The sequence below is a fragment of the Aphelocoma coerulescens genome, chromosome 3 (genome assembly GCF_041296385.1).
Source record: "Aphelocoma coerulescens isolate FSJ_1873_10779 chromosome 3, UR_Acoe_1.0, whole genome shotgun sequence".
NCBI classification, from domain to species: Eukaryota; Metazoa; Chordata; class Aves; order Passeriformes; family Corvidae; genus Aphelocoma; species Aphelocoma coerulescens.
The window spans coordinates 3,366,861-3,383,319 of NC_091016.1; the positions used below are offsets into that span (position 1 = coordinate 3,366,861).

General features: G+C 43.7%; 1 protein-coding gene across 1 annotated transcript in view; it reads left to right on the plus strand.

Moving 5' to 3' along the window:
* Positions 1-16,459, plus strand: part of CCDC85A (coiled-coil domain containing 85A) — a 215,823-nt gene that overhangs the window by 54,795 nt on the left and 144,569 nt on the right. The window lies entirely within an intron of this gene.

Consider the following 16,459-nt stretch of genomic DNA (forward strand, 5'->3'; position numbering starts at 1 on the left):
GCTCAGGAAGCACAGCAAGAAGTGCTTCCCTCCACACCAAGACCAGCTGGAGAGCTTGATCTGAGAAAGCTGAATTTCCATCTGAATCTCTGGATGGTTAATTCCATTTCAGGTGACTGCTTTTTGATCTTGGCAGGCACCTTCTTCTAAGGACAGCCTGCAAATGCTGGTGTGATTTTTTGTTTCCTAAATTTTCATTAAGCCAAATTCTATGAATTATTTATTTGAGGGATAACAGTGTTTCCTGTGTGCTGTGGTGTTGGAGAGCCCCTGGCCAAGATGAGGAAACTTTTCCTTCAGGAAAAGTTCATCAGATGTCAGAAGTTACGGTATGTACTTCTGTAAGTCTGGTGCCAAGCACATTATGGGATGCAGCTCCATAGAGACTCCTGGTGCATGTGTGGAGCAAAGGCTTAATCTGATCCAAACCTCCCCAGACCCCTCCACTGGCATGTAATAGGTGAGAAACAAGAGGCTTCAAGCCATATGTGAAAGTTGCTTTGTGTCTTGCTGGCCTTTTGGAAATGCTTCAGGGCTATTTTGGGTAATGGAGCTTGGAGGTGGAAAAAAGCGTTGTGGCAAGGCTGGTGGATGCATTTCTAAGAAACACATTTGGTTCCTAGAGGGTTATTTTTGTGTCATTTGTCAGGACAGAGCTCATGTGGAGGAGAGCTTGCTCAGGTGAGGCGGATGACATCACACAGGTGTATTTGCAATGGATGTATTTGCACACGATTCCATGAATAATGTGTGCATATATAGCAAAAATACTTCCTGGTGTCAGGCACAGAATACACACCACTCACGAGTTTCTAAGGAAATCAGAAAAGTGAGGTAGCAAGGAGATCCTTGCAAATCTTACACCTGCAAGAAGGGAGAAGAATCCTTGGGAGTCCAGTGCTGATCAGCATTGATGAAATAAAGGAAATCCAGTGAAATATATCCCTCAAAACCTGACATTTGGGTATCCTGGCATTTGGAGCGGTGTTATCAGTTTGGAGCTTGCACTGATTATTCACCAATTAGTTGAATTTTGGACATACGTGGTTTCTGAAGATTTAGTGGTATGCGTGTTTTGACGGTTTACTGATCTCCAAGATTTTAGATGCTATCTTTTTATCTTGATTTATGACTTTTCTTCTCAAATTCATCCATCCTAGTCCCTGGGTAACAGCATTGGTTCTGGAAGGGCACGGTCTTTCCAAAAGAAACACAAAAGTGCTTTCATGTATGTTGGGTGAAAATGCAGTGCAGGAAGAGGCACTGTCCTTTAAAAAGTTTGGTTTTAAGCACAAAATAATCAGGATTTGGATGTTATTAAAGTAACATTTTTTTGTGAAAAGGAACTGGATTTATAAAAATGAACCAACTCTGCAGCCAGACCTGTTTTGAATTGCAAAAGCAGCTGGGAGATTTGGCTGAAAAGTCAAGGTTGGGGTTTTTTTTCTTCGTCAGAGTTTGTAAGATATTTGGAGGGACATAGCATTTATTTCTTATTTCTCTGAGTTTCAGTCCAGGTCTTGGAAAAACCCATCTGACAGTGAGTTTGTATATTTTACATTTTTTCCCTAAGTATGCTAGGCTCATTAGCAAGCCTTGGAAAAGGCATGCTTTGTTAAAGTGAGTATGGAAAACAAGATACTAAGGGCTCAAATCTGTCTCCAGAATATAAATAAGCCTAGCTTCCTTTGGAGCAGATTCTGACCACAGTTATACTGGAAGCCTTGTTCCAGGGAGAGCCATGAATGTGCGTTTGCTCGGAAATGCTGCACCTTCAACAAATTTCCTCACAGTGCTCACTGAGTTCCTGGCTCCAGGATGTGCCATCTACCTGCAGAGGGGCTTCAGGACATCCAAAGCATCCTGGAGGGCAGGGATAGGACATGGGGTGTTGCTGGGTGGGAGATCCCTGCCCAGCAGCACTGGGGGTGTCAGGGCTGTCCCAAATCCTGCTGTTTCCTCACTGCCCCATGGCTCTGGCCAGCAGTGAGCAGGCACAGGCAGTGAATAGTCTGTCGTTGGCTATGGGCTCCCTGGAAAAGTTTCCTCTTCCTGTGGATCAAGGGAAAACAAATAATTTTTCCTTGCTTTACGTGGAGCTGTTTGTTTGGTTGTGGTTTGCCTCCAGCAGCAGGGGGGTTCTACCCCTGCACCCACCAAGGACGTGGCAGTGGCAGCTCAACACCCAGTGCCTTAACTCTGGTTTGCTCCATCCGACACCCACTGTGTAAATACTACAGGATCAGCTCCAGTGTGCTGACCAAAGAGGGCACTGCTCCAAACCATGCTTCAAAACCTTAAATGAAATAAGGAAAAGATGTCTGTGGCACTGGGTGAAGCAGTCATCTTCAGCTGAGCATCTTCATTTTTATGGTCATTTTTTAATGAAAAGATGGGATTTGAGAAGTTTGTATGTATGAAACATCTGTGGGAGCACTGCTTAACCAGTTGGCACAAGGTGGATGTATCCTCATGAGACATAATTTATACTTCCCTGTTAAGCCAAAGTCGTTCTATTCACTATCATTATCCTAAGCTGAGTCCTTTGGTGATCTCATAATTCCAGAAGTACAATAGCCAAATAAGCCTTGATTAAAGAAGTCCCTGTTTTCAAGCCAAGCATATGCTAATACTGGAGAATAAAACAGTGGAGATGCAGTGGTACTGGAGAACTTGGAATATCCTGAATTGCTGCTTGAGAAAAATACATTTTCTTGAGGCAGGGTGTAAAATTTTGCATTTGAAACATACTCTGGAGCTCAGGTCTCCCGAAAGGATAAGATTTATCTGGTTCTTGAGTTTATCTCCAGCAGAGTATTTATGTGAGCCTGGGCATAACAGCAGCTGACACCTTTTAGATCCCTGAAATGTCTCAGGCTGCTGCGGTACCACGTGGCAAACCTTGTGAAATAATTTTGATGAATCACTGTTCTGGCTGTAAGTGGTTTGTGCTGTAACCCATCTGTGCTAGCAGAAACATCATCTTCACAGAATGTTTATTTTTGTCAGGTTCATCAGCTTTCCCTGCTACTCTGTCTGAAATCACCTTTTGTAGCATTGCTCTGGAGATAACAACATTCTATTTACGCTGTTAAAAGGCCAGTTAGATGAATACTAAAAACTCTGCTTTTGGGTAGCAATTTGACATGGTGGGAAATGATGCCTTTTTTTATATTCCTCATAATCTCTTTTTTGTGTGGCAAAACTGCATTTATCTCAACAGAGCTCCACAGCAGCACATCAACCGTGCCCAGCATGTGCAGTTTTCCCTCCCAAGGTGCAGTGTCATGTCTCTCGGGGTGCAGCAGTGCATGGTTCTGTCTCTTGGTGGGATTTACTAGAGGAGCAATCCTCTTCCAGCTGGAGGAGATGGGAAGGAGGAAAATATTTTTCCATCTGCGTAGACTTGAGAGCAGCTCTGGAGTGGCGGGAGAGCAGGACTGTTAAAGCAGGACTGTTAATGGTGTCGTTTAACAAACTACAGCAGGACTCCCTGGAGCTCTGGGACCAGCAGAATTTGCCTTCCACTTCCCTCTCATATCCTCTCTGGCTGGAGCCAAAGCAAAGGGAACTGTTTGCAGAGCACAGGGAGCAAATGCTGTTAAGTGAGCAGGTAGGAGGAGGGACGGTGTGCTGGAGTATCTGCTCGAGCGTTTGGGGAAGCCTCGGAGAATTTGGTTGAACCTTCCTGTAGTCAGCAAAGCTCCTCGTGAAGGCACGTGCAGCAAATCAGTCATGACCTCTGGGCTCTGCAGCCCGAGAGCAGCCTGCCTTTGGATGCAGTGCTGCATCTTTCCCTGCATAACGTGAAACCAGCATTTCTGGGAGAAGCCAATTTCCCAGCTAGCTGTCATCTCTGCGTTCAGCTCTGTGACTCACTCCCATCCTTCACCAAGGCACTGCTGTCTTTATCTTCCTGTCGAGATAATCAAGTGTCATTCTTACTATTTTTTAATTTGGGAACTGAGATTCAGGGAAATTGCACAACTCTCCCGAGAGGAAGGAGCCTGGATCCCATAGCACTGACTCAGTGCTGAGCAGGACCAGGTGTGTGACCCATCCTGTGGCCTCAGGGCCACTCTGGAGGGTGGCACTGGGATCCCCATGTCATTCCTCACGACACTGCGCCCTGCTGAAGAGGTCTCTCATGGAAACCTGCAGGTGAATTCCCTGGCTCTATTCGTTAATGATATCCCAGGTTTATTTTCTCGTTTGTCTGGTGTCACTAATCGAGCAGTAATTGAATTAGCTGGAAAGAAGGATAAGATAAATTACGAGGAAGAATTAACTTTGTGCACCTGAGGTCAGAAGGCTCCTAGAAAATTCAAGGTGAGAATTGGCTGGACTATAAATGAGATTTAGCAGGAGGATACCAAGTTCCCTGGGGAATCGAGAAGCAGAAGTGCATATTACAAAAGAGCTGTGAAAATCCAGAGGTGTCTCAAACTCTTTGGGCAATCCCTTTCTGTTTTAAGATGGGGAAGCAAAGGATGGCATTTACATTCTTTCCAACTGCTGTATTTGATGAAGAGAATTTCCCTGAAATTTATCTTTTCATTCTTGTGTGAATAGACTCTGCCAGAAAGATATTTTCCCTTCTCTATTAATATTAAGGTAGTAAATTGTCTGTCCCTGTGTTCAGTCACTGGCCGTCCTTTTTTTTCCCCCTCTGGTTGGTCTGTAGTTTAAGTTCATCTTTCATGAAAACCATATGTTGGATTAAAGACACATTATTATTTTCATGCATTGTAATGTACTCTATTACCTTCTCCATCACAGCCCATGTAAAAATAATTATTATTCCACGTGTCACTGTGAGTACATTTAAGATTCTTTAGGTCTTCTCTAGCAAGAGCTGATTTCTGACTCACGGGTCTCATTCTATTTTTATGTCAGAATCAGCCAAATATAAAGATCTTAATTTTATAAAAGGCTTTTAAAAATATGAAAAATGCATGTTAAAAATAAATAGAAAATGAAGTAATTCAGGAAAATATTAAGGGAATGACAGTAAATTATTTCATACATTGAAACTCCCTAACTAGAGGTAATTAAGTTGCAATGTAAAGAAAAATTCCAGTCTTAAACACTAAAGCAAAGGCAGCAGTTCATACACTTGCATTTGCTTTGACAGTTGCATTTGCTCTTTTGAACAAAGGTTGCAATTAGGTGACTTTTATGGGTTTGTGAACTTAGCTTTTTGCAGCAAGTTTAACCTGATTATCCTGACTCCATAGCAAGAGCTGCATTCGATCAGTTCACTTGATTGTTAATGTTCTCTTCCCACCAAACCTCAGCTGTGGCTGTGTTAAATAAAAATACAGACACTGGTATGGTAACCTCACCATCTGCTATGCAGCCTTGGGTTTTGTTCTGGAGTTGGAGTTGCGATGCGTTACTGGAAATCGTGGGTTAAGTCACTGAAATTAGATGGGACCCCTGCAGTCTAATCCATAGGAACCAGCCAATTCTTTTGAGTGTTCTGTGTTTGATTAGTTGTACTGTAATTAAAGAAATTACCAATAGTCTTCTGTCTGGAAGTGATTAACCCACCAAGTGCTCATACCTATATTCTCTAAGCATCTTCAAATAATATAAGGCTTCATTTATGTTCTTTAATAAGGAAACAGATGAAAATCGTCTCCAGCCTTAATTCTGTGGCTTGTGTGTAACAAGCTGTTCTGCCTTGTGCCTTGGTGATGGCTGTTCAATTGTTGGTGATTATGCTGCATTTTAATTAAAGAACTAAAACGCTATTTGTATAAATGGAACGTGCTTCTCGGCACAGCCACGACCCACGGAGGGAAAGAAATCAGATAATGATGGGAGCCACCTAAGCAAACAAAACCTGGCACGTTGACCCTGCACACTCGTGGAGATGTGAGTGTGATTGCTTGAATTATGGCTAAATTTCTCCTGGCCTCTGCAGCATCAGAGTTTTCATTCATTGAGGGAAAAAAAGGAACAAAACCTGGGGGGAAGAAAAAAAAAAGCCTCTCTCAATTATGACTTTCTGACTTCTTGATGATGATGATGATGATGATCTTTGCTATTTTAAAAAAAAGCAGATTGAATTGTTTTTGTTAGATTTGCAGACTGAAAGAGCAGCAAAATACAAATTCATCCTTATGTGGTTCTCATTGGAAGGAGGAGATTCATGTCCTGTTCCCCGAAAAACATAAGAACTTTGTGCCTTGAGCAAGGGCCTGATGGTTGAGGATCCCATCAGGAGAGGCCTCTGGAGGTTGGTCCACCAGGCTGGACTCAGGGCCTGGGTGAGGAGGCACACCCACCTTGGGGCCTACCCACTGAGCTCACTGAGCCTCTCTGCCCTGACCTACCCACCAGGTGCCAGAGTTCAGCTGTGAAATTCATTGCACCTTGCCCCTCCCGTTGGACTCTCAGCTTCTCTCCAGGTGCTCCCTGAGCGTGGGCAGAGGGAAGGAGGCCGGGTGAGTTTTGCTGCGGGAGCGGGGCTGCACGTGGCGGGAGAATGCCGAGTGCCCGCCTTCGCCAGCCGCCCGCTGCCTGCTGGGGTAACACCACAGCAACCTCTACATGTTCTAGTAAAAATAATCTACTTCTCTCCAGAGCAGGCCAGAGCAGGGCTTGTGGAAAAGGGTAAAGGAAGAAGGGCCAATAAGGCCCAAGGTTTTGCCTTGTCTGTTCTGGGAATATTCCTGCACCTGTTTTCACAGTAAATGAATTTCTGCATTGGCCTGGAGCTTGGGCTGTGCCCTGCAGATAGTGAGGGAGGCACAGATTCCTCCTGTGACATTCCTACAGTCTGTCATTTAACTCTTCCTACGCATAAAGTGTGGATAAAACCAAGATGGCCTCTTAAAACATGCAAATTAATGCAACTTCCTTAAAATAAGTAGCATAGTACGTCACGTGTTGATAAATAACCAACAGATGACACATACTGAATTTCAAGAGTTTCTGTGAGGCCACAAAATAAAAATCACTGTGCTAAATTCCTAAATTATAAATTCTGTAATTGGATTTCTCCTTTTGATTCACTGTAAATTGCATGGTTCTCCCAGCAGCTTTTCAGTGGTTCCTTAGAAGTGATTATTCTCATGGAATATTTTTTTATCTTAAAAGTCACTCCAGTGTTCAGCCTGAACCTGCATCCATGTTGTAATTGATATCTCAACTGGTTATTGCAGGAGAGAGACACTGCAGATGGGAAAGCTTTGAAGAGAAGCATTTCCAAAGCCAAGGTTTTTCATGTGCAGCATTGCACAGCACAGAGAGGTCTGCGTAGAACAGTTTGATTTGAGAAATAGGGATATAAATGCTACGGGAGGTTTTGATGTACTCCTAATATTAAGGAATAAACCAGACATGAACCAGGTCCTGGTTCTCACCTGTGCTGGGAACCTAGGCATGAATCCCAAATCCATTTTAACCAACTGATGCATCTCCTTAATTTTCATGGATTTCAAACAGAGCCCAGCTCCTCCACAAGCATTTGCTGAGATGCATTTTAGATGAGTTCATCAGAGTTTGTGTTAGTCTGTAATATGATGTATGTAATGGGCTTTTACAGTAAATAGAATTTGTGGCTTCATTTCCTGTGCCATGCAACTGAAAGTTCTGGGTGATTCATACAGAAAAATCTGCTTACACAGCATTTGTCGTTGGCTGCTGCTTGTCCTCAGGCTGCAGAATTAAGGAAGAGATTGGCAAATCATACAGGTAAATTTTTGTGGGAAATATCACTTCATGGTGCAAGGTAGCCCATTCTGTGCCTCCCCTCAGCACTGCACTCAGGAGGGGTTGATGGGAGCCGGGATCTTGTGGGGTTCTGCAAGGTGGACACGAGCATTTTTCATTTGCTGGGCTTTGGAGCAACATGTATTCGCTGAGAAATGAAGAGAGCAGGGATGCTGTGGAAGTAACCTGACTTTTTGTGGGCTGTGAAGCCATGGGGGTGTTAAAACTGGAAATGGAATGGTCTGGTTTGCACCACTGAGCCTCTTCTGTGACCACCCAGTGGTACCTGGTGCCTCCAGGCCCTCGAGAGTGGAAAGCAGAAGTCAGGGATGGAGGGAAGTTGCCTGTTGGGTCTGAGGTGGAAAAGGGCAGTTGACAGCTTTTGCCTGAACCTCTCAGTCCGTGGCAAGGTAGTGGAGGCAGAAAACACTTTTTGTTGAGCAGGGAGTAGAGTCTGAAGTCTAGAGGGGTTGTTGGCTTGTCCTGTCTCACACAAAACTGCAGCAAAACGGGAGCTAGGGAAAATCCCTGGCCTCCAAAACAAACTCCTCATCCTTTGTTTGCTCTGTTTTGCCTACTTTGGTTGAAAATCCTCAGGAAGGAGAAGCTCTCACCATGAGTTACACTGTGCTTAGAACAGCCTGTCTTCATCATGGCTGGTACTTCTAGGAATTACTGCTTTTCCAAGGGAATCCGCATCACGGAGAAATAATAATACTCATCCTTACTGAATGTCCTTTCCAACATTGCAAGGACTAAATGGAAATAGAGAATAAAGCTACTTTTCTGGTTCTAAAAATAATTCTTCTGGGTCATGCGGAAAATCATCGTGGAGGTTATTTGTGGGAGTTCAAATGTTCAGTTGTTCTGCTTTCCTTTTTCTAGGAATTGCTGCATGCCTGAGTGTCAGCCTCCAAAATTCTCAAAAAGCTCATGAAAAGAGCTGCTCTGTTTCCTTTGGAAAAACTGGATGGCAGTGGAAGGAGAGAAAAAAAAAAAAAAGTGTTAGAATGTGTTACGGCTTTACTGGGATTTGGAAATAGATTTTAGGATTTACCTATTGGTGTCACAACTCAAACTGGACAAGGAATTAATTTGGGGATAGAATTTATTAATTCTAATGTTTTGTGACCCACCTCTAGGACAGAAGGACTGCTCAGGGGTGGAATGTCAGTGGAAAATCACGAGCTTTTCCTTGAGAAACAATGCCATTCCTCAAAGGTTGGTAGTGTGCAATAAAGGAGGCTGATGGGGAGCTGCTTGGAGCATCTTCCAAGGTTAAGGAAGGGCTGTTTGATGTGCTCAGCCATGGGGGCACAGCCACGAGGGAGTGTCTGTGTGGGCCCTGGGGACAACAGGAACCAGCAAAGTTTGCCCAAAAGAGATGGGTTTCCTAAAAGCTGCTGGCAAAGGCAGGATGCTGAGGCAGCAGAACTGCTGACCAGCAATTCCTGCACTATTAACTGTTTGCCAAAATATAATAAATTTTTTTTTATAGTCAAAGGCTGAAAATAGGAAAAAAAAATAAAGCAAACCAGTGCTGGTCCAGTGTAGAGCAAGTGGTTTCCTGGTCCTAAAGCAGTTGTCAAACCACAGGTCATCAGCTCTGCAGTTTGCAATTCTTTCTCTGGAATAAAAGGAAGGCAGAGCTGAATAAGCAGCAGAGAGGCTCCTTCTGGGTGCATCCACACTTTTAAAGGCTACCTTGCTCTTTTTAGCTTGTATACCAGCATATACATTTAAAAGATAAATGAAATCAATAAAGACAGGAGCTCCCAGCCCTTTGCACTCTTTAATGTTTTTTTTCCAGCACAAAATGTCTTTTTAAGTTGGGGAGTTATATCATATATGGGAATTCCTATGTCTTGGTAACAAGAGAGGGGGATGGGACAAAGGTAGCAGATCTGTGAATGGTAGGAAGATATATAGACAGTTTTTATTTTCTCCAGCTCCATCCTGTCTGCATGTTAACAAAAGTAAAAAAAAAATTGGTTCTGTGGCCTATATGGTGCATTTTTTGTCATCTGTTTGCATGGAAGAGAAAATTCTGATGTTCCTGTAAAACTTCTTTACATCAAACAAGGGAAGAAATCAGCTCACCTGTCAATGCTCATCTTCTTTCCAGCACTAACTTTTCATCTCATGTTCTCTTGCTGTGTGCTGTACAAGGATGAGGGAGGGGAACACCACAGCACTGCTCGTTTGGAGAAGAATCTGTTGGACAAAAATTGGCAGGCTCTTAAGCATTGAAGTTTCAAATCTATTTCTTGATACCTGTCAGCTTCAGGAGCACAGCATTAGCTTTTCTCCCTCTTCTCTGTCATGTCAGCAGGCTGAGAAGAGGCTGAAATGAGCTGATTGTCTCTTTCTTGAGAAAAATCAAGGCACAGCCAACAAATAGCAAGCACAGAAATCTGAACAACTGAAAAGCTTCTTCTGCCTTAATTAACTTTCTTGGCTCTAAGTTCTAGTCTGCCTAAGAACGTGTTCAGCAATGAGGTTCACAGAGCTGAAAAATGTTTGCACTATGAGATATAACTGCTTATCACATTACCCAACCCTGATAATAGATGTGTCACCCTGGGAGCCAGAGGTTTGGGGCAGAGGAAAGATCACTTAGTTCTGAGTAGAACTAAATGCTGAAGGGATTTTGGCTTAGTAAAACAGCCATAGGCAGGAGAAAAATTAGGATTTTACCAAAGAAATATTGGGGGGGGCGACATTTTACTACTGGCTTTTAATCTTCTTGGCTTCTCAAATACATAGAGGGACTGGAGAATAATTACTGAGTAATTTATAGTGAGAATTGGCTGTGTTCTGCTGGGTTAGATGTGTGTGCAGCATTTCTTCCGTGTTTTCAGCCAAAGCTTCCCGTGCTGCTGCTGCTGTGGAGGATGCTGAGTCCCAGGTGATGGATAGTCACCATTCCAGGCGTGGTGTTTGTGAGTCTGTTCTCTGAGTTAGGCCCAGTCCTGCTAGAGGAGCCCTGGAAACTCAGGAGACCTCGCATACGAGCTCATCAGGGCCTTGGGCTGACTGCTGGAAATTCTCCTTTCCATGAGCAGTTTAAATCCTGTGGAAAACTCCCACTGACTTTGCAGGGATTATCCATTTGTGGAAAGTTATTTTGAGGGAGGTGCATTCCTTTGTAAAACAGTTGGCAACGAGTCTGGGCAGCGCTGAGGTCTCAGTCCTGGCTGTGTATTTTTGTTGGTCCCAGTCTGTCCTGTGCCACGCGCAATGGGAATGCACTCCGTGGCTACAGCTTGCACTTTCTATTTTAGTCCCATAAAAATAATAATAAAAAAACAAAGCAAGGCTTGAGTGCCTAGGTGTTTTCAGATATTGGACCCCTTGGGCTATATCATGTCTGTGTCTTTGTGCAATTCTGCTTGAAAAGCACAGACCCAGCATGACCTGTCTTTTGTTAGGGCTTTTGGGCTCCCAGATGAGGGAAGTTGCATCATAAATGGAACAGTATTTTCATTAATTTTCTGAGCGTTGTTATTAATTGTACTCTTTTTCTATTTTACTACCTTATATTTCTGTTTATAGTGGTTTTTTTGATCTCATTCATCTGTGTATTTTCAATAATAGTCCAATATTTAATTTGAAGGTAAAGTAGGAAAGTCCCCATGCTAGTTCATTTAAAGAGCATGTTATCTGCTGTCTGCTCAACACATTTCCTGTGATGTTTCAAGACAGAGAACCCTGTGCTGCTTTTACATTGAAGAGTTTGCTAGTAAAAATACACCTCTTCTGATTTAAAATCAGGACCTACATTTCTCACATCCCCCTGTTGTCTCGCACATAGAATCCCATCCGATACTGCTGTGCCAGAAAATGTTAGTAGATAAAGTGCAGAGCAGGTCAGGGTATTCCTAATTCAGATTAATGACCCCATTCCACTGCCTCCTTAGCAGGAAATTAGAAAGTGCTGGGAAGGAGAAAATAGCGATTCATAACGTGGGCTCTCTGTATTGGCAGTTGCACTCATTAAAGCTAAGATATTGTTTTGATATAAAATAATTGAGCCTGACTTATTTATGGGCTGTGGCTCATGGAGATTCCTTGAGAAGGCTGCTGGCTCAATGTCTGGATCCCCCTTCCTAAGGGGGAGCTGGCCTTCCTCTGAATTCCTGCTCATGGGAAATGAGTTACTATGCAGAAGTAAAATTTTTGCCTGGATAAATGGTCCCAGTTCAAGAGCATTTAACTCCTCTAGCATGGGAGTATGGAATGCTCCTTCAGAGAGTGATATCCACACGTGTCACACGGGCATGGAGTAGGAAGGAGCTCTGTGTGTGACGTGTCAGGTGAGACTGGGCAGAGGCCAGGCTGTGTATGAGCTTGGATTTTCAATTTTCAGCACTGGCACTGGTAATCTACAGTCTGCTGAAACCCTGTATCAGGTGTATTAGGTGTCTCTTTTAATTCTGGGTCGGGCCTGTAATCTTTAAGGACTCTACTCACCGGATACTCCGAGGTGGCCCCGTGCACAGCTCAGTGTTGCCTTGATTGAACACTGAGGTCAGAGGCCAGCAGGAGCCAGAGGTCCCTGCAAACCCGCCCCGTGCACGGGCCCGCTGAGCTCTCTGCCTCCGTGTCATGAAGACAAATGGCATTTTTTAAAATTCTCCCAATGAACTAACATTCATTTTCTGGTGTCTCTTCCTTCTTTATTGCTTCCTAATGAGCTTCGTTCCCATCACCTCTAGCCTTCTGCTTCCCAACCTGCATTTACACCCTTGCATGGAAGAGAAGCAAATTGAACAAATTAATTAAGTTGGCCTGTCTAATGAAATGGCTTTGGTGACTTCTGGGTTTTCGCCTCTTGCTTTTTACAGGAATCTCCTACAAATCTTTAATGGCCACAATTGCTGGGCTTTTTCTGTCCATAGTTGGCAAGAACATCACGTTTTCTTTGTATGGTGTCTCCAACTTAACTGAGAACATTTCATTCTCTGTCTGTATTTATATTTTTATATATATATTACATACACGTGTGTATTTTTACTCTTTATTTGTATATTTTTGGTGGTCATTTTGCCTCCTTGTTTATTTTTTTAGCAATGGAATTTTCATAAAAGTGCTTTTCAGGAGCCATTTGGAATAACAACTGTTTCTTAGGAGAGGGGCTCTGTGCTATTACAGTCCACAAAACTTCCTCTCGACCCTGGACTGGTCAGGGTGTATTTTTTCTCCTGTTCTTCTCATGCTGCTTTGTTTGCTCTTGGACAAGTCAACTAATTCAGAATCAAATGTTAGCTAGGTTGTTATTTTCTTGCTCTTGCAGATGACACAACTTCTAACACAGCACCACTCTTACCAGATGAAAGTGCCGTGGATTCTTTCCAAGGAATATGTGAATAATTTTAAATTCCTCTGCTGAAACTGCTTTTACTGAACCTTTCCCCCTTCCAATCTGCACTGTTTTCATGTTGAAGTAATAAATACATACAGGCCTTTGGTATCTGGTTACCTTTCTTCCTTTTCATTCCACAGCTCATCACTTCATTATAGCTGAAAAAAAGTGATGCTCCTGTGAAGTGAAGCTTGTATAAAACACTGTTCTGGTATGAAACAGTGCCTGAAACTTCAGTAGTGGTTCATGTAAGGACTGACATGTCATGTGTTGAAATGCCAGTGGGAACCTGATTCAGCTGCCAGTGTTGTTAACCCTGTAAACTTTAGTGGCATTATGGCAGAATGAGAAAAATAAATTTTACACTCATGCTTCTGTGCCATTTAATTCACTGCACATAAGCATGTCCAGGAAGAACAGCACAAGATTTTGTTCTTGCTTCTTCTATCACACAGATTATTGTGCAGTATTTTGCCATTATGCAACCAGAATGTGTAGAGATGGATGATAAATATGGGGAAATTATTATTTTACACACTTGGTACATTGTAGTGAGTACAATGGGTTTGTTTCAGTCCCCAGGTATGCAGTTGCTAATACAGTCTCAGAAGGAACAAGGGGATCCAGAATAAAACAAAAGCCATCAACTGGGGGTTGTTATGGGAGAAAGAAGTTCTCAGAAATTCTTTAAGCCGCATCCTCTTTCTACCCTTGTGCGTTTTTTCTGTGCTCTTGGTGTCTTTATGTGTTCCTACTACCCTAGTGATAGAAAGGCCATAAATGGCTCTCTGTGGGGAACTTAAAATGCCAGAAAGTGCTGCAGAAGACACGAGCTGGGTCAGCGCTGCTTACAGTGTTCACCTCTGGAGTCAGACTTGCTACTTGGAAAGCTGCCCACCAGTGATGGGTTTATTCGTGGTTTTTTCTTTTAGTTTGGGATACCAGAAAAAGATATCTATGCTGAGAAGAGTGGCCTCACCTCTAGGTGAGATTTTGGACAATTTCGTTGGTCCTTCTGTGTTCAGGTTCACTGGCTGCAGCTTTATCAGCTGAAGGAGCGTCTTCCTGTCTGGAATTTCCTGCACTCAAGGCAGTAACAATTCAGCTGATTTTGGGAATTTTGGGAGCAGTTTGCACTCAAAAACTGCCACTAGGAGACTTAACGGAAGCAGCAGCTGGCAGTGCTTGCTGAGATGGAGGGTACCTCGTAGCAGGATGAAGGTCCAACGAAATTGTCCAAAATCTCACCTAGAGGTGAGGCCACTCTTCTCAGCATAGATATCTTTTTCTGGTATCCCAAACTAAAAGAAAAAAAACACGAATAAACCCATCACTGGTGGGCAGCTTTCCAAGTAGCAAGTCTGACTCCAGAGGTGAATAACAAAAATAATTTGTTAAAAGCTGCTGTGCAGGAGTAGTGGGCCTGGGAACGATTCAGCCTTATGATGCCCATTCTTCCCAGCGCCTCCCAGTCTACAAACAAGGGTGTTTGACCTCACAAGGGCACAGATTCAGCAAAACCTAGATTTTGTCACCACGTACCTGTACTGCCTCAGGTGGAGCAGTTTCCTCACTTGTGCCTTGGAGTGCTTTGGAAAGGGACTTTCTAGGTAATGCTGTAGTTTTGTAGGGAATAATCCAATTCTTTTAGTCTGAAAAATCTCTTTAGATGTTTAGGAAGAAGCCAAATAAGGGGAGAGACAAACCAGGACGTGCAAAGGACCACAAATAGCATGGGGGCTTTTGTCAGTTTTCTTCAGGAAAAGAAGCCCTGACAACTCTGCTCTACATGTTTGACGTTCGCTCAATTTATGGGAGCTGGCACTGCAGAGAAGATGTATTTATAGGGATGTATTCACACGACTTTGCTTCACACAGACTACTGATTTAGATGTCTAATTTAGGAGCACAGGCACTCTCTGTAGTCAGCAGAGCCTAAATGAAGGTCTCTGAGTTACCCCTGAAAGGAAGCACCTTTCTCCACTGAGTTCACAGCGACCTGAGGTTCCTAATTTAGGCCCATAAGCCACGTGTGTAGTGTGTGAGCCTTGAGTAAACAACACTCAGGGATTAAGTGCTGGCCCTGGCACTGCTTTCCCCCACAGGCAGTGAACTCTTCAGAGATCATGACTTGGTCAGACTTGAGTGTGGCTGAAGAGAAGGACCATCTTCCTTCCCTGATGAATGTAGCCAGATCCATAGGCCTCAGTGACTTGAGGGCAGAGACACACTTGCATAGGACCGTGCCCAAAATACCATTTAGTCAGCGAGGGGAAAGGGAACTCCCTACCCCGGACCCAGCCATGCATGCTCGACTTCAGGTGGTAGGGCAGGTAGTGGCATGAGCCCCTGCAAGCTGCTACTTGCACAACTGGCTACCATGGCTGTTATCCTGGGATGAACAGAGCTGAAAAAATAAAAAAGGGAAGAAAACCCCACCCCAAAGCAACCCCCACCTCTGCAGAAGTGGAGGTTAATGAAGTGAGGACCAGAAGGGATCTGTGAGCCCCCATCTCCTCCATCTGCCTCAGCCGAGGGCTGTTCCTGTGACCCCGCACAAATTGTGGATTTCTTGCTGCTTCTCCACCTCTTCGCAATGCGAATGGTTTCATTCACAGAAGGTGATGTCACGAGATTGTTGTGAGGGGATGTGACTCAATGTTTGTATAATGCTTTGAAGATGAAGAGTGCTAAGTATTGTTATTTGAGATGGCAACAAAATAAAACAAAGTATGTTCGGTGCAGCTGTTCGAGCCAAATCCATTTTCAGTTTATCTTCCAAGCAGGAATTCAAAATCAAAGTAAAAATACTTGCCAACTGGAACTTTACAGCCTGATGGGAAAGTTAGAAAGAGAATTAATTGGGTTTTAAATAGTTGTAACTGTATTGTGATGGAGCGTGGAGTGCTCATCTACTCCTAATTGCCAGTCAGTTTGGAACTGGGAATTAAGGCTTGCTCAGGGGAATCTTTTTTTCAGAAAAGGAAAATAGTTGAGCCATCTTGCATGGCACACTGTATAAACTGTCAGAACTCTGAAAACATGTGCTTTTTCCACTTTATGCTGCCTTTTTGCAGTAATGCAAACCATCAGAAGATGTGGAAAGCAATGAAACGGCCAAATGCCACCACAGAGCTCCTCGGGGGAATCACTGTCCCCTCCCAGACAGCTCAGCCTCTGATCCTGCCCCAAAGGGCTGCTCCAGTAGGGCAATGGTTCTCCCAGCCCCGGCAGCCTCTGCCTGGGGTAATCCGGGATTGGGTGCCACCGCTCCGTGTGCTGGCCCCTCAGCATCTGCTCCTGGTTGCTCATACAGGGGTCCATGACAGGAGGATTTTCCCTTTGGATCAGGGTTGTCAATAACCACACAGC